Consider the following 24,332-nt stretch of genomic DNA (forward strand, 5'->3'; position numbering starts at 1 on the left):
AAAATTCTATCAAACAATCTCTTCTATTGTTTTTATCACCAAGACCATATTTTCCTATCAATGATCCTTCCTCTTTGTTTCCAACCTCTTCACTCCAATCACTAGTAATTACCAATAAATCTTGATTGCACATTTGATCAATTTCAGACTGAAGAAGATTGTTGTTGTTTTATTGTTATTGTGTGCCTTTGAGTTGGTTCTGACTCATAGTCACCCTGTATAAGGTTTCCAAGAAGCAGCTGGTGAGTTTGAACCACTGACCTTGCAGTTCAAACTGACCTTGCTTATCCTACATCACCACACCAGGATTCCTTGAAGAAGTTGGTAGAATTCTTCAATTTCATAAGCACTGGCTTTAACATTTAGTGCATAAATTTGAATAGTATTGGTATTTACTGGACTGCCTTGTAGGCATATGGTTATTATTTTGTCACAGACAACACTGTACTTCAGGAGATACCTTGAAGTGTTCTTTTTGAGGATTAATGAAAATGCCATTCCTCTTCAGTTTATCATTCCTGGCATAGTGAACCATATTATTATCAGATCCAAATGGTCAATTCTAGTCCATTTAGGCTCACTAATGTGTAGGATATCAATCTTTACATGTTCCATTTCATTTTTCACAACATTCAATTTTCCTAGGTTTCTACTTTGTGCATTCCATGTTCATTACTAATGGATGGTTACATCTGTTTCTCCACATTTTGAGTTATGCCCCATCAGCAAATCAATGTCCTGAATGTTTTACCCCATTCATGTTATGATGGTCAACTCTACTTTGAGGAGACAAGTCTTCCCCAGTTGTATTTTGAATGCTTTCCAATTTGAGGAGCTGTACTCTATCTGACAATATTATTGTATTAGTCATAGTGTTTCCATATTCTGGTGCTATCTGATAGTGGCATTATATGATAAGCACTGGGTCACAAGATCGGTTTGAACTATTAAGTCAGTAGTTCAAACTCACCAGACACTTCCTGGAACAGACTTGACAACACTTATCAAAACCAATCTGATCATGTGCCACTGCTATTCATAAGGTTTTTAGTGGCTAAATATTCAAAAGCAGTCTACCTCTCTTCTGTCTGTGTCAGAAAGCTCTGCAAAAGACTGTCTACCATGGGTGATACTGATGGTGTTTAAAATACTAGTGGCCTAGCTTCCAGCATCACAGCAATATGCAAGCCACTATAGTATGACAAACTTCAGATGAGTGGTGGAGAATAGTGTACACTGAATGGTTTAAAATCAGGAAAGGTGTATGTGCCAGGGTTGTATCTTTTCACCATACTTATTCAATCTTTATGCTGAGCAAATAATCTGAGAAACTGGATTACATGAAGAAGAACATGACATTAAGATTGAAGGAAGACTTGCAAACAACCTGAAATATACAGATGACACAACCTTGCTTGTTGGAAGCAAAGAGAACTTGAAGTACTTATTGAAGAAGATCAATATTGGTCTTCAGTATTAATTGTACCTCAGTGTAAAGAAGAGGAAAATACTCACAACTGGACGAATAAATAACAAGATGATAAGTGGACAAAAGACTGAAGTTGTCAAAGATTTTATTTTGCTGGGATCTATAATCACTGCTCATGGAAGCAGTAGTTCAGATTGCATCAGGAAAATCTGCTGCAAAACACTTCTTTAAATTGCTAAATAACAAAGATAAAACATTGAAGACCAAGGTGTACCTGACCCAAGTCTTGATATTTTAAATCACTTCGTATGCACACAATGATTAAAGGAGACGATAGAAGAATCTATGCACTTGAATTATGGTATTGGTAAAGAATATTGCAAGTGCCATTGACTGTCAAAAGAACAAACAATTCTGTGTTGGAAATACAGCCAAAATGCTCCTTTTTGAGATTTTGTGTCACATATCATGGACCTTTTACCAGGAGGAACTACTGGACAAGGACATGAGGCTTGGCAAGGTAGAGGATACATAAAATAGAAGAAGACTTCCTTTGAGATGGATTGACAGAGTGATTGCACCAATGCAAACAAATATAACAATAGTGTGTGGGTGGTTCAGGGCAAGGCAGTGTTTCCTTCTGTTGTTCATAAAGTCACTATGAGTTAGAAATGACTTGATGACAACTAATAAAACAACACACCATGTACACTTCATTTCATGTTATGTGGAAATTCACATTTACCATGCTTAGTTTTTATTGGCTTTCTTCACTAGAATTAAGCTTCAACCACATCATAAATAGAACCCAGCTCATGGTGAGTCCTTAATAAAATATGTAGCTAAATTAAACTCTATTATTAAGTAAGAACATATGTTATGCTAATCACTATTAAAGTTAGATGATAACACTGTCGAGGGGGTTTTAATATCTTAATTATTGGCATTAAATAGCATCTAAAATATTGCTGATTAATGTTAAAACAGTGACAGCTTGTTACTCTGCACCACATGCCTCAAGTATAAATAGATTTGGAGGCAACAGAAAGGTCTTTTTTATTAATTTCCTATGTGCAAATTACTTACAATAATGAATAGAAATGAGAAACATAATGTTTGTGGAGAGATGTGCACTTCTCATTAGCAGTATGTTTGCTTGCTTTCACCTATGGATGACAAAATATGAGCCTTGGGTCTTTTATACCGTCTTTGAACTCAGCTCCCCTGTTTTCACCTTTCTGCCCTGGCCTCACTCAATATCTACAGTGCTGGATGCCATTAACCAACAGAGAAGGCAGATTTTGTCCCTAAGTTGGAACGAGTGCATACATAAATGATATGATTACTAAACAGAAACTCATTCCACCAAAGAGCATGTTGGAAAGAAAATCCATCATATCTGAATCTCTCAAACTCCAATTCCAAACTCATCTTGCACACTTAATATGTAGGTGAGTTGAGCCCAAATATCTATGCCTCTCTCTCATCTGCAAAGCTATATAGAGACCCGATCTTCAACCATAGGTCACTACCAATGGCAAAGTAGGTATGAACAATGACAGATATTATTATAAATGTACTTGAAATCAGAAATGTTGTTATCTTTTTCAAGATATCAGGGGATAAGCCTGTGTTGTTTTCTGGCCAAATAATTCCTCCCACTCCCTCACTAACATCCTTCCAAGTCACATGGCATTGGTCCTGGTCATAGAACTGGATTATTGCCTTAGATCTTCTGTTTAGAATATCAAATATTCGTCCTCACACATATAACCACCTCAAAATTGATATTCTGCCCTGAACTCCAACTGTGCTGGAACCATGATCAAGAACTATTAGCTTCTCCACAAATGGATTTTATTTTTGTTGTTGTTGTTGTTGTTGTTGTCAGGTGCCATCGAGTCGGAACCGACTCATAGCGACCCCATGCACAGCAGAACGAAACAATGTCCGATCCTGGGCCAACCTCACTACCGCTGCCACACTTGAGTCCATCTGGGCCGATCCTGGGCCAACCTCACTACCGCTGCCACACTTTAGTACATCTAAAATGAAATTCTATACTGGCTGATCACCCAGAAATAAACTATTGCCTTTCATCCTTACATATCACCATTTGTCTAAAACTTCCAGGTATCATGTTACCTGTGTGCCTAAAGCCATCCTCTGCATGTGTAATTAATAATTCCTTGAGGACACTGTATATCAGGTCATCCCTGCTCTTTCATAGGGACCAGTCATTTTGTCCATCTATAGTTTTCACTCATCCTTTATTGGATTTAATTTTTGTTCCAGGTGGCACAGTGGTTAAGCCTTCAGCTGATAACCAAAAGGTTGTTTGTTTAAATCCTACCAGCTGCTCAACCCATCAGTCTCTCCATGGTAGAATGATGTGGCACTCTGTTTCCATAAAGTTATACAGACTTGAAAATCCTATGAGGCAGTTCTACGCTGTCACACTGGGTCACTATGAGTTGGAATCAGCTTGACAACATTGGATTTGGTCCACAGTTCTACATCTTATATTGCTCTGGTAATAGTTACCTTCACATCTATAATTGATTAAAGTCTTTGTGACTAATAGTCTACAGACTTGCCTCTAATCTCCATTATTACAGTATAAGGTGAGGGTGTTTACAAAAATTTTTGGATAAGACATTTGCTGAAAAATGAATTTTTTTTTTTTTTTTTATGTGTCCTTTGCCTTGCTTCTTTGGAGAACATCTTGAGAGATTTTTTTTCACCTAAACCTTTAACAATTACCTTTGTTCTAGTTTTCTACTCCAGGGGATTTGCTTCTTTTCTTCAGGCTGATTAACATTTCTCAGGCAAGCTGTAAACAGCTTGGTTTTGATACTTTTTCTCTTGCCTTGGGCGGCATGCTGCCTTATTACTGATTACTAGAATTCACTCTGCAGGGACTGGTCATTTGAAATAAAACAACAACAACAAAAAAACATTGATGTGGAGTTGATTTTAACTCATAGTGACCATATAGGACAGAATAGCACTGTTCCTTGGGGTTTCTGAGTCTGTAAAACTTTACAGAAACACACAATCTCGTGTTTCACCCTCAGAATTGGGACCACCTACCTTTCTGTTAACAATGCAATGCTTAATCCACTGAATGGCCAGATGAGGTGAGTTGTAACCCAGCTAAGACTATTATGTAGATTAAGTGCCTGTGGCCTTCAAGAGAGAATTGATCAGTTGTGGTCGCACTGGGGGGGACCACAATTTGAAATTGACAAGGAGTGTTTTGTATTCATGCAGCCAGTCCCTCTGAGGTTTAGCTAGACAGAAAGAAGAAGAAAAAGCATCTAAAAGAAGAAAGAGGAAAAGAATCTGAGGGAGAGGAGGCAAGGAACCTCATAAAAAGAGTGATAACATTAGTTAAGGGATATAACACTGAAGGAGGACAGGGGCCCAGAGCCATAGTTGATGGTAACAAACGGATCTGTTAGGAGCATCCTGTTCAGAAGGGCCTAAGAGGAGTCTGTACTCATGAGGTCAATAGAGCCAGTCCTCAGGGCACTGAGAGGAGCTGAGTGAGCTGTCCTGCACTGAAGACAAGAAGTCGTGACTGACTGCATGCTCCCTGGTCAGGATTCCTGAGTTGATTCTGTCCCAGAAAACCACTTAACTGCAATTATGGTGCTTGATTTCAGTGTGAGTATGGTGTTGGATTTCGGTGTGGTCATTGCAGTGGAAAACCCAGCAGAAAAGTAGAGTATATTGTCAGAACTGGCAAAGCAATTGTATGTCTGATCTTTACTTCACAAGGATCAGTTGTGGATTGATCCTCATCTTTATCCTTCTTCAAGTTAAAAAGATTCAGATGCTGTACATTACTAATTTATAGCATTTTGTCTAATAAATTCACATTTTAAGTATTTTAAAGTGCTGGTATAATGCTGTGGGATAAACACTGGACTGTACAGCCAGTTTGAACCATAAAGTCATCAGTTCAAAATCACTAGTTGCTCCTCAGAAACCTTATACAGTGTCCCTGTGAGTCAGAACTGACTCGAGGGCAGTTAACTACAACAACCTATAAGAGATGTATTAGCATTCATTTAAAGACTCATGATTTCCCAGACATCAAAGAAAGCAATATGTGGCATCTTTCACACACACACACACACACACACACACACACACACACACACACACATCCAAATACTGCTGAGGAAAACTAACATCACAGCAAATAACCAGAGTAGAGATAACAATGAACTACGAAAAATATTCTATAAGAACAGAAATTAATAGGAAAAATAAAATTTTAATTTTTAAAGAGTCTTCCCATGAGAATCACAAATGGAATTGTCCTCAAAGTATGATTTCTGGTGAAATGGACAATAGTGATATTTCTGATGAGGAATTAGTGAAAACTACATACAACTGTTCAACCAAGATTGGGGAAAAGTTGGTGATACAATGGGGTAGAATACAGGGCCTGGGTGATGACAATAAGAGTTGAATATTATAGTTGGAATGCCCAGAATGTTCAACTTTTCTTATAAGAAATTAAAAAACATTTTAACTTTCTAAAACAAAGAATTGAACAAAAAAGCTTTATTTGTGTTTAAGGAAAATAGCTCTGCAGGTAATGTGATTGAAAGACTAGGAGAAATAGTGATTAGGAAGAGGTGACCCATTCTAAACGGTATTGCATGAATCCAAAAAATGATGGTAAGGATCTAATCTAGAGTAATAATATTAAGCTGCGAGAAGAAATTGTTAGGTAGAATTCATAATACTATTAAGAATTCATAATACTATTATTGATGATTGAAAATGGGGAGAAAGGGAAAATAAAATGTGCTCTGAAGTGTGTAAGTCTAAAAGAATAAAATTTAATGCCTAAAATGTGAACCAGAGGAGAAGAAATTATGGGTGAGAAAGAACTAGAACTTGTTTTCGGGACACTAAAGTTGTATCTGAAGTGAAGGATATTTGTAGGACTGGTAAGTTAAAAAAAAAATGTTAAGCAATCTGAAAACAGAAGAGACTTATATCTCGATATATTTGAAACCATGATTTTAGTTGGTATATTTCCTAGGACAAATTGTGAAATAAAGGGACAGAAATTAAGTAAAGAATAATGAAGAGCATGTAAAAAGGAAAAACAAAGTTTGGGTTGAGGTTGGAATACAAGAATAGGCCCTAAGGGATTCTAACAGATAGTCAGCAGATAACTGGATTTGCACAAGGGAAGGAGAATTCTTCAGAAGCAGCACCACAGGCAGGGCCCTGTAAAAAAATTTGCTGAGTTCAGGGCAGATGAGAATGCAAGGAAATTTATTCAAAAAGTAGGAAACATTACAAAAATGTAAAACATTTCTTCGCCTTACTTCCATGGTCTATCTCTCAACTTTCCATGTTTATTTTTCCCTAAGTGCTATTCTAGAAAGAAAGAAACTAAAAATTTCAATTGATAGTATGTCTTTTACTTTTCATCTTTATATTATGCAATACCAGTTTTAGATGCAAATATAAGAGCATTTGACTCATTCAAAATCATGAAAATTGCATAATTCCAATTTCATAGCTCGTGCATGCATTTTGTTCTTACCACAACTGTGAGGAATACAAGCACAATTGCTTTTATTTCATGTTTTGATAGCTGCACATTCTACCAATACTCTATAAAAACTGATGATTTCCCTAACATTCTCACCTAACTGGCTTTGAGTCTCACAGAACTCGCATTTTTCATGACCCAAGCACGTATGGGCCATTCTGAGCCCAGGCCACGGGAGGTATACACCTGAAACCAGCCCAGGAAGCAAATCTGTATGCTTTACAAAGAGCAAATGAAAGGTGTGTCTATGGATTTATGCTAGGACTCCATCAGAATGATACAAAGATACAATGATCATTGTATACTGAAATATCATAACTGAACAACTATTAAGCACTTAGCTACCAATTGAAAAGTTTGGTCAATCAAACCAATCTAATAGATCCCATGAAGAGTGTTGTTAAGTGCCAGGGAGTCTGTAGAGAATTTAATCTACTTTGTCCTATGGTATCACTATGAAATGAAATTAACTTGACAGCACCTAAGAACAACAATAAAATTTGATATTTTCTGAGTCCATGTATAGTCAATACTGTTCACTCAGCTCAAATCATAAAGTATTCTAATATGAGAAATGTAAAAAGTCATATGATTGTACTTGAGGTTGGCAAAGGTTTTTGTTAAAGGAAAAGATAAAATAATAATTTAGGTAATGTAAACTATACAGCCTTTTTGCAACTACTCATCTCTGCGTAGAGTGACGTGGTCATAGACAATATGTAAATGTATCGGTATAGCTATGTTCCAGTAAAACTTTCTCTACAAAACAAGTGACATGCCAAATTGGACTTTAGGCCATAGTTTATTAATCCCAAATCTATGTTGTTAATTTTTCCAAAGTTATACACTGCTGAAATGAGTATGAAGCAATACAGATGAGAATATTTTGAAACCATAAAACCGTAATATGTATGAAGAATTTGTTACTGAACTATCATATTACCTAAGCTATATTTTGTGTGAAATGTCAATAATACTATTTCTTTTATTGATCAATGGAAGTGAAGGACAAATAATAGATGTTCTTTAACACACACCACAGAAAACACAAGACATTGATTTGTGAAGAATATGCTGAGGAATACGCAGGAAAGAGTATTTAGGAGATTATATAGGTTTCAGTAGATGTGGTTTGATCCAAAGGAAACCCAAACTCATTCATGTCAAAGTCATTTTTAAATGGTGTTTGTTTTATGCATTCTAAGTAAATTAGAACAGAAGTGACTAATCAATATTAAGACAAAAATCTCCAGTGCAAACATTTTCTGTATAAGGAATGGGGTTCAGAATAGCTTTTTCTGCAGTAAAATACCGTTGGAAGGACAGTTGAAGGTGTCCACATTTCACCTACAGGTTGGATATTTCTTTTGGTGTTAGTAGTTTTGACCAGAAATAAAATCTTTTCCTCCATATTTGTTCATTTATAGCAACTAAGAATCAGTCAAATGGGACATTTATAAGCTTTTCAGTTTTGTATTTCTTTTGTATCCATTGCTATTCGCGAATGTTTGAATCAGGAAACTCAGTTTGCTCTCCCTTCTGTCTCAAACGACTATAGGGAAAAAATATACTGAACTGATGTAGAATGTTCCTTTTTTTCTTCTTCTTCATGAATCCTTCTTTGCTTTTTGAATTAAGCAACTCGCAGAATGGTCCCGCGTATACTAATGAGAATAACAACTTTGATTCAATTTAATGGAGCTATCAATATACCAGGAGCTCTGGTAGCAGGGCTTACAAATCAGGCTGCGAGCCGCAAGGTCAGCAGTTCGAAACTACCAGCGGTTCCGCAAATCCTGTGTAAGGTCGCTATGAGTCGGAAGCGACTCCACGACACATAACAGCAACAACAGCAACAATCAAAATACCAGAATCCTGAACGTCAAAGAATTCACAGAACTCAAAGAAGCATGTAGTCAAAGTGGCTCCAAAATGCCTCAATTTGCTAATCACAAAAGGTTGCTAGGTCATTTTTCATAGCAGCGTTAAACAGAGTGAGGAATTTACTACAGCAAGGAAGCAGAGAATTTTGGGTGTGTTAACTTTTATAGGTTTCTTGGATTTAAGTAATGTGTTCGAAGAAAGTAGCCGTAACCACTTGGCCACTCTGGAAACATGCAAGGAAATGTCCCTTTCCTCAAAATTGCATACTTGCATATTTTAACAATACCATGAAAGATATTCAAGATTTTAGCCCTGCAGTCCATTCTAGTATTGCCTACCCCACCTTTCCTCTACATGAAGAAGTTAGGCTAGATTTTAAAATAAAAGGAGTTTTTCCACTTATAGCAACCCTGTAAAGGGTTTTCAAGGATTAGCTGGTGGGTTTGAACCACCAACCTTGTGGTTTATGGTCCAGTACATATTTTATAGCATCACATCAGGAGTCAACTAAAATGCAGTTTGTGAGGATGCGACAATAATTAAATTGGGCATATTTTTAAAGGTGATTTGTTGTTGTTGTTGTTGTTAAGTGCCATTGAGTTTGTTTCAACCCGTAGCAACCCTATATAGGATTTCTGAGGAGTGTCTGGTGAGCTTGAACTGTCGATTTTGTGGCTCAAGCCAACTTGGTAGTCCAGTGCATTGACCCACAGCACCACACCAGGAATGCTCTAAGTTGATTAAAATGACATATTGCCTTTCAAACCAACAGTTTTCAAATTTTAACTTCTGCTTTAAACCACTGATTTATGATAACTCTTCTCTATTTATTTGGTTGATAAGTGTTGTCTAATCAGTTCTATCTCATAACAACTCTGCATAGGGTTTCTGAGGAGCTGCTGGAATAGATATTCTGATCTATTTATTCTTTACACATCTTAAATTTCAATGGTGGTGGTGGTGGTGTGCTGTGGAGTCGGTTCTGACTCATAGTGACCCTGCATAGGGTTCCTGAGGTTGTAACCTTTATGGAAGCAGAAAGCCTCATCTTTCTCCCATGGAACAGCTGTTAGTTTATAACTCATAACCACAATGCTGCCTGAACTCCTAAATTATAATAGTAAAAATTATGTAAGTAAAATAGCATACCTTCTTCTTACTTTGACTGGGGTAGTCTGTCAAGGATTAGAAATTGATCTTTTGTATTTTGTGGAATCACATTAGAGATTGAAATAAAAATACCATTGGGTAAAATAAATATTTAATGTACATCTCAGTGTAAAGAAAAATGTTCCTTTTTTTGGTTCTATTTTCAGGGCATCTAGTGAGTCCTAATAATCTGTGGCTGAACATAGTTTCATTTTTTTGAGTTTACTAGTAAGGTCAAACACATTTATTTGTTTATTTATTTTTACAAATGTGTGTAATAGAGTGAAAAATTTGTTTATATGTTTAATAAGTGTTTCCATATTAACATTTAAAATGGAAATAATGCATACATTAGATGATTATTGCTGTAATTATATAAAATACTTCAAATTGTTTATTGGTTTAGTTTTTAGGTTTGTGTACAATTATTTTATGAGAAATTTCTGGTAGTGTTAAATTCTTCAGTTGTATCTTCTTCATAATACAAGATGTTAATGAGTTTTTCTCCAATGCTGATGCCACACTCTTCTTCAAAGAATCCAGCTTCTTTAATCATTTACTCAGCATACAGGTTGAAAGAATACAACTCTGGTGCACACCCTTCTAGATTTTAAACCATTCAGGAGCACAATTAAGTGTTCTGGATACACATTCTTTGTAATGTAATAGCTTGTAATTATCCACACAGTCAAAAGCATTTGCACAGTCAATAAAGCACAAATAAACATATTTCTGGTATTCTCTGCTTTAAGCAAAGATCTATCTGACTTTAGCAATGATATCCCTGGCTTCATGTCCTCTTCTGAATCCAGCTTGAGTTTCTGGCAGTTCCCTGTTGATACAGTCATTTAAAAATTATATTCAGGAAATTTTACTTGAATGTGATATTAGTGATACTGTTTGATGATGTCCGCATTCCATTGGGTCACCTTTCTTTGGAATGAGCACAAATATGGATCTTTTCTTATCAGTTGGCCAGGTAAATTGTCTTTCAAATTACTTGGCATAGCTGAGTGAATGCCTCAAGTGCTGCATCAGTTTATTGAAATATTTCAATTTATATTTATTCAGTTCCTAAAGTCTTGTTTTTTTGCCAATGCCTTTAGTGAAGCTCAGACTTTCTCCTTCAGTACCATCACTTCTTGATCACATTTACCTCTTGAAATGGTTGAACACCACGGTTTGTTTTTTTGTACAGTGACTGTTTGTTTAATCCTCCTATCTTCTTTTGATGCATTTTTACACTATTCAGTATTTTGCCCATAGAATTCTTCAATATTGCTAGATGAGGCTTTTTTTTTTTTTCTTTATTCTTTCATCTGAAGAAATGTTAGGTGTGTTCTCCTTTCGTTTTCTATCTCCAGGTCTTTGCACATTTCTTTGCAATACCTGACTCTGTCTTCTTAAGCTGCCTTTTGAAATTTCTGTTCAGCTCTTTGATATTTCTCATTTCTTCCTTTCACTTTAGCATTTCTATGCTGTACAGCAAGTTTCAGAGTCTCTTCTGACCTCCATTTTTGTCTTCTTTTCTTCCTGTCTTTTAATGACCTTTTGTTTTCCTCCTGAATAATGTTCTTGATGTCATCCCATAGCTCTTCTGGTCTTCTGTCATTATTGTCTAAGTATGGTCTCTAAATTCAGGTGGGATATGTTCAAGGTTATGTTTTAGCTCTCATGGACTTGTGTTACTTTTCTTCAGCTTCAACCTGATCTTGCATATGGGCAATTGGTAGTCTGTTCCAGTCAACCCCTGGCCTTACTTTCCCTGATGATATTGAGCTTTTCCATCATGTCTTCCCACAAATGTAGTTAATTTGATTCCTGTGTATTCCATCTGGTGAGGTACATGTGTATAATCACCTTTTTTATTGTTTAAAAAAGGTTTTTGTAATGAACAAATCATTGGTTTTGCAAAGTTCCACCATGTGATCTCCAGCATCATTTCTATTACCAAGCCCATATTTTTCAGCTACTGTTCTTTCTGCTTTGTTCCCATCTTTCCTCATTCTAACCACCAGTAATTGTCAATATCTTGATTGTATGTTTGATCAATTTCAAACTGAAGAAGTTGGTAGGATTCTTTAATTTCATCATAACTGATTATAGTGATATTCTTGCAAATTTAAATAATAGTGGTATTAACTGATCTTCCTTTTAAGCGTATGGATATTATTCTATCACAGAGCATTGTACTTCATGATAGATTTTGAAATGCTCTTTTTGATAATAAATGCTATGCCATCCCCTTTGAATTTTTTGTTTCCAGCATAGTAAACCACAAGACTGTTGGATTCAAAATGATCTACACCAATCTAGTTTAGCTCAGTAATGCCTAGGATAGCTATCTTTATGAATTCCATATAAGTTTTGACAACTTTCAACTGTCCTAGGCTCATATTTAGTAAATTCAATATTCTGATTATTTTAGTTCAACATATATCAATAAACAATAAGTGTTCCAGAAATAGACATATACATATTGGCTATTGATTTTTTATAAGATGTGAAAGTAATTCCTTGGATAAAAAATAATCTCTTAAAAAATGTATGTTACAGATACAATTGTCTAATTAAATTTCATTTCCCTTTCCTTCATTGACAGATTATTTTAAGAAAAAGGATCTAGATATAAGAATATTAATTAGGCTGCAAAATACTCTTCAGTTATTGTTGCTGTTAGGTGATGTTCAGTCATTTCTCACTTATAGAGAACCTGTTTAGGGTTTCCAAGAAGTAGCTGGTGGGTTTCAACTGCCAACTTTGTGATAAGCAGTCCAGTGCTTATCCTACAGTGCCATACCAAGAGATAAGGAGTAGGAAATAAATTATTTGTAATGTAAATAGGATGTTTTAGGAATTTACTTTAAAAATAATTTTTAAAATTACAAAAATCAGTGTAGGAAATATTTCATGAGGTCAGTTCAAAATGAATTATGGTAAGAAAAACTAAAAGCTTTATAAAAATTTTAGTTCAACAAGCCATTAATATGATTTTGAGAAAGTACAGACTAGGACTTGGCGGTCATGGTAGAGCTAATGATTTATGATTTGCTGAAGATCTTTTTTGTACCCTATGTATCATTTCTGTTGAGGCGCTGTGGGTTAATGCGCTGGATTGCAAAGTCAGCTTGAACTGCAAAGTCAGTGGTTCAAGCTCACCAGCCACTCTTCAGAAATCCTATAGAGGGTTGCTATAGGTCAGAACCGACTTGACGGCACTTAACAACAACACAACACGTATCATTCTACCCTGTGAACCACAGAAGACTGATTCAGAAGAGTGTCCTTATCTTCTAGCTAGTGATTGGGTTTGTCAATAGGAAGCACCAGCAACTGACTACTATTGATGACAGACTAGAAGGATGTAGGAGAGTGAGGTTAGATGTGAATCTTCTAGTTTCAGGCCTGCTGGTTTGCCTTGGGTTGGTTGAGTCTTACTCTTAAGTTTATAACTGCTGCTACCTGACAGTTTTCCCCTTTATACTGAGTTTTGATATACTGAGTTTTGACTTGCAGTACCTGCAAATGAGAGAGTATATCAGTGAATTCTGAAGTGTTTTAAAGTAAGAACTCTTACCTAAGAAAATTGACTTTTCATTAATTATTTCAAATTTATGAACTCACATTCACAAATGGGTTATATTTTCATTTTCGACATGATTTTTTTACTAAATAAAGAATTTTAATTTAATGTTTACTTGAAATTAAGTCAAATGAAAATATCAAAGCTTCATATTAAAGTTGTTTTAATGTATACTGTACCAAGTAGGGTAGGAAAATCCAATAACATTTCCTTGATTTTTTCATCTTTCCCATTAAAACAACAACAACAACAACAATAACAACAACAACAAAACAATACTTAAAAAAATTTTTTTTGAAAGGGCACGCTATGAGGGTGCTTCAAAAAGTTCATGGAATACAGAATTAAAAGAATATGGAGTTTTTTTTAACGAATTTTTTGAAGTCCCCTCATATATTGTGTCTAATCTAACAAAAGAAGCTATTTCAAGAAATAAGAATAATAAAAGTTATTCCTAAACTTTGAAAGATCTATTATAATGAATTGAACTAGTTCAGTTTCTGATTGCTTGCCAGCAGTATAGCTGTCTCCAACTTACTCCTGTATTGATCTGGTAGGCTTTGTCTCAGCGTATAAAGAATAACCATCTGTGTCAGGTACAACAGCAGGTGCCATCTCCATTGAACTAGCTGATGCCCTGATTACAATGGGACTGTTTAGAGCACCTGGTGACCACAAAGTCTCTTTTTTCTCTGTGAAATGAAACTCATTTCTAAAAGTATACTGAAAAGAAAGAAAGAAAGAAACGCACAAGAAATCATCATTTGACAAGGTCTTGAAATAGACTTCAACAAATACAAAGTAAGAGATATCGGGTTGAACAGACTAGACTCTAGCTTGCAGGAGATTCCTTATTTCACACACTAGTCTGAAACTCCTATATGGATCATTGTGAAGAAATCCTGACCTCTTCTGTTAAGTCATATGTTAAGGTTAGACCATCTGTATTATATGGCCAGTCTAGCATATTACAGACTTGGGGAAAGATGTCTGTAATGGAAATGATTGAATTGTATAAAATTAAACATTAAAAGTTACTTTTGAAACATCAGCCATTAAATCTGTATATGGTGGCGGGTTGCATTTGAGATCACTTGGATGTATGGTTTCTAAATTTATGTTTAAGGCAACATCTGCATGTTTTTGTAGGTTTAATTCAAAGTCAAGAACTGCATTTGTATGAAGATTCAAAGATTACTGAGATCCGTTACTCTCTTGCATGTCCGGTAAAATATCTTCATTTGGAACTTCAAAAATAGTGTATATTTTAAGTAATTTTAAAGTGTTTTCTGATAATTAAGAATCACCAGTGGTCAGTTTTGAATTCAATTCAGAATGCATCAGATTTGAAGAGACAGTTTGTGAAGGGAAAATGGATAAATGTTTCCTATCAAAACATAAATTAGTATCCAAATTACTTGATAGAATAATGGATTCTTCCAAGGATGAGAGTAAAATTGTTCTTTCTGTGCTCATTTTAGAAAGAAATTAAGATGAAAGTTCTATGAATGCCACTGACAGCATTATTTCAGTAGCAAAAGAAAATGAATGCCCAGAAGTGATAGTTTGGGTTCCCATTAGTGCATACCAGCTGGCTAATATCGCTGAGTTCATCCAGAATGTCTCATAAAAGTGGGACTGTTTGCTATGCAAAACTTCATCTGAGAATTCATGAGAGGATTTTATTTCAGTCATAGGACATGTTGCACATGTTTGGCTTAATTCACTAAAGGAATCTGCAGCCTGTGATTTGATGTTTGTGAGTCTCCAATTGCTAGATGCTTCAGTAATAATCTGATATTCACTGGGAATGGAGAGTCAATGAGTTTAAGATGGCTACCTGTTTGGATATAATTATCTTAGCAGGAGAAAGAGAAGACATTGAGGAGCTCAGCAATCTCCAGTGTTCTCTTCCTGAAATTAAGGAAACAATTGAATATTTTTCAATAACCTCTTGAGTCTCCCTAGAGACAATTGAAGGTACACTTGTGGAAGAAGCTGTGAGCAGAAATCCACGGGATAGCAATGAGTGACTGTGTAATTCAACCTCTGGAATGTCATGAATTACTGAACTCATTGTGGTAGAAGATAAAACAACAATCTGATCATTTCCAAATGATAAAGAAATGGAGTAATCTATATCCTATTAGGAAAAAGGAATGTTGTGTGTCTACCTCAGATTGAGTGAGCATATATGATCCAGATGTCATGTCCAAGACAACCTGAGCTGTGGTAGGAACATAAAAATTCTGATAGAGAGGAAAAGAAACATTTGTGCAAGAAGTAACACTATATTTTGCTGAATGCTTTCTAGAAATCCGTTCTTTGAATAAACATCTTTCAAAGGATAAGACATACTTGATGCTGCCAAACCAGTTGTTGGGAGAACATTGTGCTTGAAAATGTCTGTCTTTTTTAAACCTTTAGACTGAAAAAGGCAAGGATAAATTTAAAAAATGAATAAAAAATGAATCTTCAGCAAATTACACTGTAAACTCACACCAGTTATACACAGAAAAATATGACTTTCTAAATCATGTTCCTAATCAAAATGTAAAAGAAAGTTTAATGACTTCAAAAACCACGTCAATGCAGATTCCTATTATTCATGCTCCATCAAAGAGCCATTACACAGATTAGACATATTCCAAACCAAATAATTTCTTATAATTAATTAAAGATGCAAAAATTACAGTGCTTTGTCATTGTCAGAATCAATTATTATTTAATCTACTGTATTAGAAGTATTAACAATAATCATTTTAGTTTCTAAATAGACAAATAGTTCTAAACAAGAACATTGTTGTTTTTGTTAAGTACTGTCAAGTCAGTTCCGACCCACGGCAACCCTGTGTAGGGTTTCAGATGAGCAGCTTGTGAGCTTGAACCACCAACCTTGCAGTTCAAACAGCTTTGCAGTCTGGTGCATTAACCTACAGCACCACACCAGGACTCTTTAGTTACATTATTTATGTCATATTTCTTGAGTTCTGGTGTGGCGCAGTAGTACACATACTGGACTACTAACTGCAAGGCTGACAGGTCAAACTCATCAGCTGTTCCTCAGAAACCCTATACAGGATTGTTATTAGTTGGAACGAACTAAATGGTACTTAATAAAAACATCACGTATCATATTTCAACTTAATTCTTTAAAGGAACAGAAATCATAAAGAAGACATTAGAGCAGAGTACATTCTGTTTAGAAGACCCATGGCCCATCAAAAACATTTTCTCTTAAACAGACAATACCTTGGTAGGGTTATAACTCTCATTCTTATAATTCTGAATACCATTTATATAACAAGAGTGAATTTTAATTGTAACATACAATACTATTTACAGCAAGACACCATTTAATTGAGCAAGTCAAGTAGTATGACATAACAAAACAAACTCAAGTCAAGACACTTTAGTATAGGGAAATGATACATTTGGTATCTGAGTAGCTGTTTTTCAAATAAAATGAAAGCAATATACATTTACATATGAGGCTAAATCAAAAATATTGTTAAAATCATGGAAGCACTTATTTAAAAAAAATCAACATTTGAAGCTATTGTTTTTTGATGTACATTCTATACAGGCATAAATACTTCTGAATGCAGTGTTTTCAGCTCTTTAACCCTTCCCTAAAATATTCTACACTCTTCCAGTTATACCATGTCAAAACATCAGTTTTCACAGCCTGGAGACACTTGAATTGTGTTCCTTTTCAATGCTTTGAAATTTGGGGAATAAAAACAAGTTCTTTAGAATTATACGTTTTTCATTTACGTCTTTAATCCACATTGAGCTTATTTTTGTATATGGTGTATTTGTTTTATGGTCTTGTTTCGTTTTTGGAAATGCATTTCCAGTTTTGCCAACACTATTTGTTGAAGGTATCTTCCCATTTAATGTGTGTGATTTTACCCTTTGTCAAAGATCTATTTACTTCTGAGTCCTATAAAGATCATCAATGAAAAACTATGGGCAATATAGGGGCTAGGTAGTGTAGTGGTTACGAATCAGGCTGTGAACCTCAAGGTCAGCAGTTGGAAACTACTAGCGGTTCCGCGGGAGAAAGATGAGGCTTTCTGCTCCTGTAAAGATTTACAGCCTCAGAAACCCTGTGCAGGGTCGCTATGAGTCGGAACCGACTCCATAGCACATAACAACAACAACAGTATATGGTATAGGCCCCTGGTGTGGCACTGTAGGATGAGCACTGGACTGTGAACCCTAATTTCAGTAGTTCAAACCCACCAGCTGTTTCTCAGAAATCCTATTTAGGGCCATCATGAGTTGGAACAGACTTGATGGCACTTAATAACAACAGTATATGACATAAATACACTGTCAAACATAACTAAAACAACACAGACAGTAGAAGACAAGGTAGATGAACCAGACTTCCTAAAATTAAACATTTATGTGCATCAAAATATTTTGCCAAAGAGTAAAAGGATAGCTCACAGACTCAAAACAAGTTTTGCAAGACAAGGGACTAATCTCTAAAATTTATAAAAAACTACAACACCTCTACAAAAAAGGCAAATTAACTGAATTGAAATATGGGGCAGAGAACATGAACCGACAATCTACCAAGGACTACATTCAGACAACCAACAAAAATTTGAAGAAATGTTCACAATCGTTAGCCATTAGAGAGATTTAAATCAAAACAGTGAGATGCCATCCCATCCAACATTAATAGCAAAGTTAAAAAAAAAAAAAACAAGCAGTAAATAACAAAATAACAAATGCTGGTGAGGTTTTTGAAGAGACTGGAACCCTCTTACGTTGTTGGTGGGACTGTAAAATGTGGAAAACAGTATTTCTATTTCCTCAGAAAATTGGAAAGATAAATACCATATGGCCCAGAAATTTCTCTACTTGGTGTATATCCACAAGAGATTCTAGCCAGGACATAAGTATATATATGCACACAATGCCCATCACAGCACTATTCTCAATAGCAAAAAGAGAGAGAGAGCCTAAGTGCCCATCAATGGAAGAATGAATAAACAAATGTTGGTACATACACACAATGGGATACTATGAAATGTTGAAGGATAACAGTGAATTTGCAAAATACCTTATAACATGTATGAACCTGGATGGAGTACATTATGCTAGGTGAAATTAGCCAAGCCCAAAAGAACAAATATTGTATGAAATAACTATTGTAAAAACTCAAGAAAAGGTTTTCATGCTAAAAGGAACTTTCTTTGATATTTACCAGGGCGGGGAGGGAAGGGAGAGTAATTCATTGACTAGAGGGTAAACACATGTTAACTTGGGTGATGGTGAGGGTAGTAATATACAGTGAATTTTATTAGAAGAATGATGAAGACAGCTAGAGACACAAGGAGGTATGCGAGGGCGAAATGGGATAGAAGTAAATAGTGTTATATACACAACCTCGGAAGAACAGCATTCTGTGAGTAGATAAACATGAATAGACACAGGGGCTGAATGGGTGTGGGATGAAGAGTGGGATATACACAAATACATAAGGACTTTAAAGAAGATATTCATACATGGGTAATTATCTTTGCTTCAAACACATCTATGAATGTGGGGGTGGAGCATACAGTGGAAAGAATTATGAAAACTTCTTAGATATTATCAAACTTCTTAAGGCATCGAGACACTGGGCTTGGGGGACAGGACCATAGTCTCATGGTACACTGTGGTCACTTGGCATAACATATTCCTCAAAGACAATATTTTGTGTTCTGCTTTGGTGAGCAGTGTCTGGGATCTTAAAAGTTTATGAGCGACCATTTAAGATGCAACTGTTGGTCTCTCCATGAGTAGAAGAAAGAAGAGTGATGAAAATTGAATATGCTTGAAATTAGTTAGTCTAATGAACTAATAGAACTTGGGAACATAAGTGTCCATGACTCTGAGACCAGAATAATTAGATGGTGCCCTGTTACTACTACCAACTGTTCTGAAAGGGATCGCATTAGAAGATCCCAGATAGAATGAAAGAAAATGTGGAACCAAACTCAAAAATAACTAAATAAATAAAATAACTGGGATTAGTGGCCAGAAAGTGACTGGTGGAACCCCTGACTATGGCCCCTACCACCTTACAGTTCTGGAAAGGAACTCACCATCATGGCCTAATTTTCAGCCAAACGCTTTAGTAAAATATGTTTGTCATGGAATGATCAATCATTCAAAATCAAAAAGGCCACGTTTACTTATTGACAAAGTTGAGAAGGAATAGGAAGGTGGGTGGAATGTCAGTAGGAACCACAGGAATAACTGATGTTGCTTGGAGTGGGTTACAGTCATTGAAATGAAACAGAGTGGATGATATATTGAATGTAAATTTGATGATCTTTTCTGTAGCCTTTCATGAATTCACCTTAAAAAAAAAAAAAAAGTTTAAAGGGGCAAGATCTGGGATATTGTAGGGGAGATGGGGATTTCCCAATGAAATTCTCTTAGGACAGCCCTTGCTACCATTGAAGAATGCACAGGTGCTGAAAAAAAAAAAAATCCTTGGCACAACTTACAATTGTGTATTGATTCAGAAGACGTTAGATGAAGACAGAATTAGGAAAGCATTATTAGGCCCTTTAAATAAATTCTACTGATAGTTTAATCAAAATGACCTTGACTTGCAGTCTGTTTATCTATCCAAATTTACACATGATTATAGCCTATTAATGAATAATTATTTTTTCCACTAGTCCTGAAAGTAAAGGACATCAGTATTCTTACAACAAAACTTAGCAAAAATACGCATAACCAAGGAACTATCAGTTAATCTTACATGCCCCTCCAAAACAGGCATCTTAGAAAAAGAAAGATTGAGATTATTCATAAAACGCAATATATACAACTCTTCAAAACTCCAGCATCTCTGTATTTCACTTTCACCTACTCACCTTGGTCAGCTGAATAAATATTCAGTAGATTCCAGAGTCTTGTAATCCTTGCAGATGGAAGGACACTGATTGAAGTCTCAAAAGTGGCTACTGTAGAAATGTCATCTCTTTGAGAGATGGGATGTACACAAATAACTCTGCTTATTTCATCACTGCAAAGAGGCCCAGTGGAGAAGGTCTCTGTATTGATAATCACTGTAATTAAGCTCACCTCCTTTCTTAGTTCCTGAGAGAGAATTTTTAAAGCCAGCAATGAGGTCCATTTGCATTTTCATAGTCACGTTGCGCAGCTGAAATCACAACCTGATTTTACTTGAAAATAAAATCTCTTTGTAATGAGCTTTGCAAATATCTCAAAATTATCCCAGTCCTTCATATTTTGGATAAGCTCAATTGAATACCTAAATTTATTTTAATCACTTTAATTTTAAGTCAAATTACTACTTTGTGTTTGCTTTCAGGATATATTTTTCAGTCAAGAATCTATTATATGGCAGTCAATATGAATCTAAGCTTTTTTGCTTTAAATGTCATATTCAGTTGGAAAGTAATATAAAATATAGTATCCACAGAAGATGATTTGAAAACACTTTCTTGTTATATTTTAATTATTATAATTTTTATTGGCTTATAGAAACTCTGTTCCTAGCATGTTTTAATTTAATGTGAAGAGTCTATTTCTGCTACATCCTTATATAGCAATTTCCATATGAAGAAATAGATTTTAGCTCATAAGAATTGTGATGCATGCATAAATAAGTGTGAATAAACCTGATTTTAATATATTTTAAATGTAGAGTTAAAAACTTGTTATGATAAATAAAGCATTTTTAACTTTAAGGTAATACAATGTAAATGTGTTTTTGGAAATATCAATACATACCTTCTTTTTAACACTACACACAAAATCAATAGATTTTCCTGCTTCATTGCTCCACTATTTATCTAAATTTGTGTCTAATTTGCACATAATTTAGGACCTACTTTAGACATATATTTTTTATTTGTAAAATCATTTTGAAAATCTTTAGTCACTTTCAACTCACACTTGAAATGTTTCGTAGAAGGTTAGGGAACATTTGATGTTAAATAGTGACTTTACAAATCTAACAATGAAAAAATGATAAAAATAAAGCTGAGTCACAGAAGAAACAAAGGAGGAGAAACAAAATAAAGGAAAACATGGAATATTATTCCACATGCTAGAGCCCAAGAAGTTAGTCTTTTTCTGCACCCAAGGATAAATGGAAGTAGACTTAGTGGTATAGCCAATCAAATGCTGGTTTGCTAACTGAAAGTTAGTGGTTCGAATCTATAAATTGCTCCTTGGGAGAAAAATGGAGCAGTTTGCTTCCATAAAGATTTTGTAGCCTTGAAATCCTTATGGAGCAATTGTACTTTGTCCAATTACGTGGTCTCCATGAATCAACTCTAGGCAGTGGGCTTAGTTTGGGTTTTGAAGGGTAATCAAGTCCTGCAAATACTGTGCATATTAATGAAAACGCACATAAGACAGAGACCAGAATGCCAACACGATAGTTTGTGTGTGTGTGTGTGTGTGTGTGTGTGTGTGAAAATATAGCTGCTGTACAGCTTATAAATATTTCCACAGTCCTGTTCAACAATTTTTTTCTCCCAAATCACAACCCAAACTATTATTATCTACAAAAAATAGCCACCACAGGGACAAGGAATACCCAGAGGCCTCAGTATCAGCAAGTTCTCCAAAGTCAGCACACCCAACAAGGATTACAGGCTCAGAACATATAGAATTATGCAATTTGAATGCTTACTGACAGCAGGCTGAGATACGTGGTATAAAAGTTCTCATGAATGGGTATGGAATACGTAGTGTGCATTGAAAAAAAATCTGTATCATTAGACAATGTTACATTTTTGCAGACAACATTTGTTTCTGTGATTTTGGTATGTTCTCTATTACCAAATCCAAACCCATAGCCCAAGAGCCAATTCTAACTCATAGTAACCCTAAAAGAAGGACCTGCCCAATAGGGTTTCAAGGTTGTAAATATTTACATCCTTCTTACATAAAGGGGCTGGTGGTTTCCAATCAAAGATAATTCAATTAGCAGCCAAATGCTTAATCAGTGTTTTAGTTCCTGTTATCTAATAGGATGTCCTATTATAACTTCAGATAAATTAATCTATTTATTCATACAGAAGACAGGTCAGATTTTGACTTTCTTATGACACATGTCTATGAACCTTAATGGTGTTATAGGAAATGGTGCTATACGATAAACACTGAAAAGTTGGCAGTTCATACCCACCAGTCACTCGATGAGAAAAAGACAAGAATGTCTGATCCCGTAAAGATTTGCAAACCTAGGGAATCTTATACAGGGTTGCTATAAGTCAGAATCAGCTTGATGGCAGTGAGTATGATGCGTGTCTTGCTTCACACTATCACTTGTTATTCTTAGAGGTTAAATTTCAAAGAAAATTTTGTTTTCCCAATTTGCAATATTGAGAATACATCTCAATGTATTCTTATTGACAGTAACTTGAATCACAAGTTCCTTTTTTCACTAAATGATGCTTCTATTTTATTTTATTTATATGTATCTCAATAGATTACAACATAATTTAACATAGTAATACTGTATCTTCCTTAATTAAACACCATATGGTCCAGTCAATGTTCATTAAACTTATTTACTCTTTCTCTTACTACATGTCTCACATCTTTGTGGATATATACAATTTAGTTGTGTGGCACTGTGATTTAATGTGCTGGAATACTAAGTCAATTTGAACTGCAAGATCAGTAGTTCAAACTCACCAGTTGCTCCTTGGAAACCCTGTACAGGGTTGCTGGGAGTCCAAATGAACTTGACAGCACTTAACAACAATAACAGCAAAAATTTAGTTCTAACCTTTGAAATGTGAATGGTAACTAAGTGTGCAGCTTTTAGATTGGTGTATGAAAATCTGCTATGTGTGATCCTCCAGATTCTTTCCACAGTTGATGACATCAGAACACACATGTTGAATTTGTTGGTGTCACAAGATGAAAGGAGCCTAAGCCCTTAGATCTTTAAGTGAAGGAGAATTGCTACAATCATTTGGACTTCATGTGGTAAGAAATAAATTCCTATTGTATTAATCTAGTAATATTTTGGATATTGTTATTAAAGCAATTAGTACTTCCTAACTAACACAATTTTGGTGTGGTGTTGTGGGATAAAACACTGTACTACAATGTCAGTTTGAACTTCAAGGTCAGCAGTTCAAATTCACCAGTTGCTCCTTGGAAACCCCCATACAGGGTCATTATGAGTCAGAATCAACTCGACAGCACTAAACAACAACAACATAATTGTATTATTTTGTCAATATATTTCCATTAATTAAATCATTCATTTATCAATCATGTATCAAATACCTACCATGATAGCATGTGTTATCCAATGATATTTACTGAGCTCTGAACATGTGACAAGATTTTAATCTTTCTACAAAACTTCATTGACATTTGTTCTAATTTCCTTTTCTTTCTGAATCTAAGTCTAGTGAAGACAGTGTTAAAAGGCTTTTCCGAATCACTGTTTTATGAAAATATTTCCATCTATTTCCCTGTTTTTATTCAACAAATATTTAATTTCAAAGTACAAGTGAAAGCTAGAGGTGTTATGAATGCACTGGTCAACAAAGGAGGTAAAACATTTCACATGTGTCTGATGCTTCCATAAATGAATCAGAGTAAAAATTAAATATATACACAAATACACAATCGAAAACCAATAAAAAATTAAATAAAGCCAAGTAGTGTTAAATCATTTGCAGACA

The 24,332-nt window shown here is 35.1% G+C and overlaps 1 pseudogene; it reads right to left on the reverse strand.

Moving 5' to 3' along the window:
- LOC102826071 overlaps window positions 1-20,797 on the reverse strand; it is a 51,623-nt pseudogene extending 30,826 nt beyond the window's left edge.
- Window positions 20,798-24,332: the final 3,535 nt, after the last annotated feature.

Source organism: Chrysochloris asiatica, unplaced genomic scaffold (genome assembly GCF_000296735.1).
Source record: "Chrysochloris asiatica unplaced genomic scaffold, ChrAsi1.0 scaffold00019, whole genome shotgun sequence".
Lineage (NCBI taxonomy): Eukaryota > Metazoa > Chordata > Mammalia > Afrosoricida > Chrysochloridae > Chrysochloris > Chrysochloris asiatica.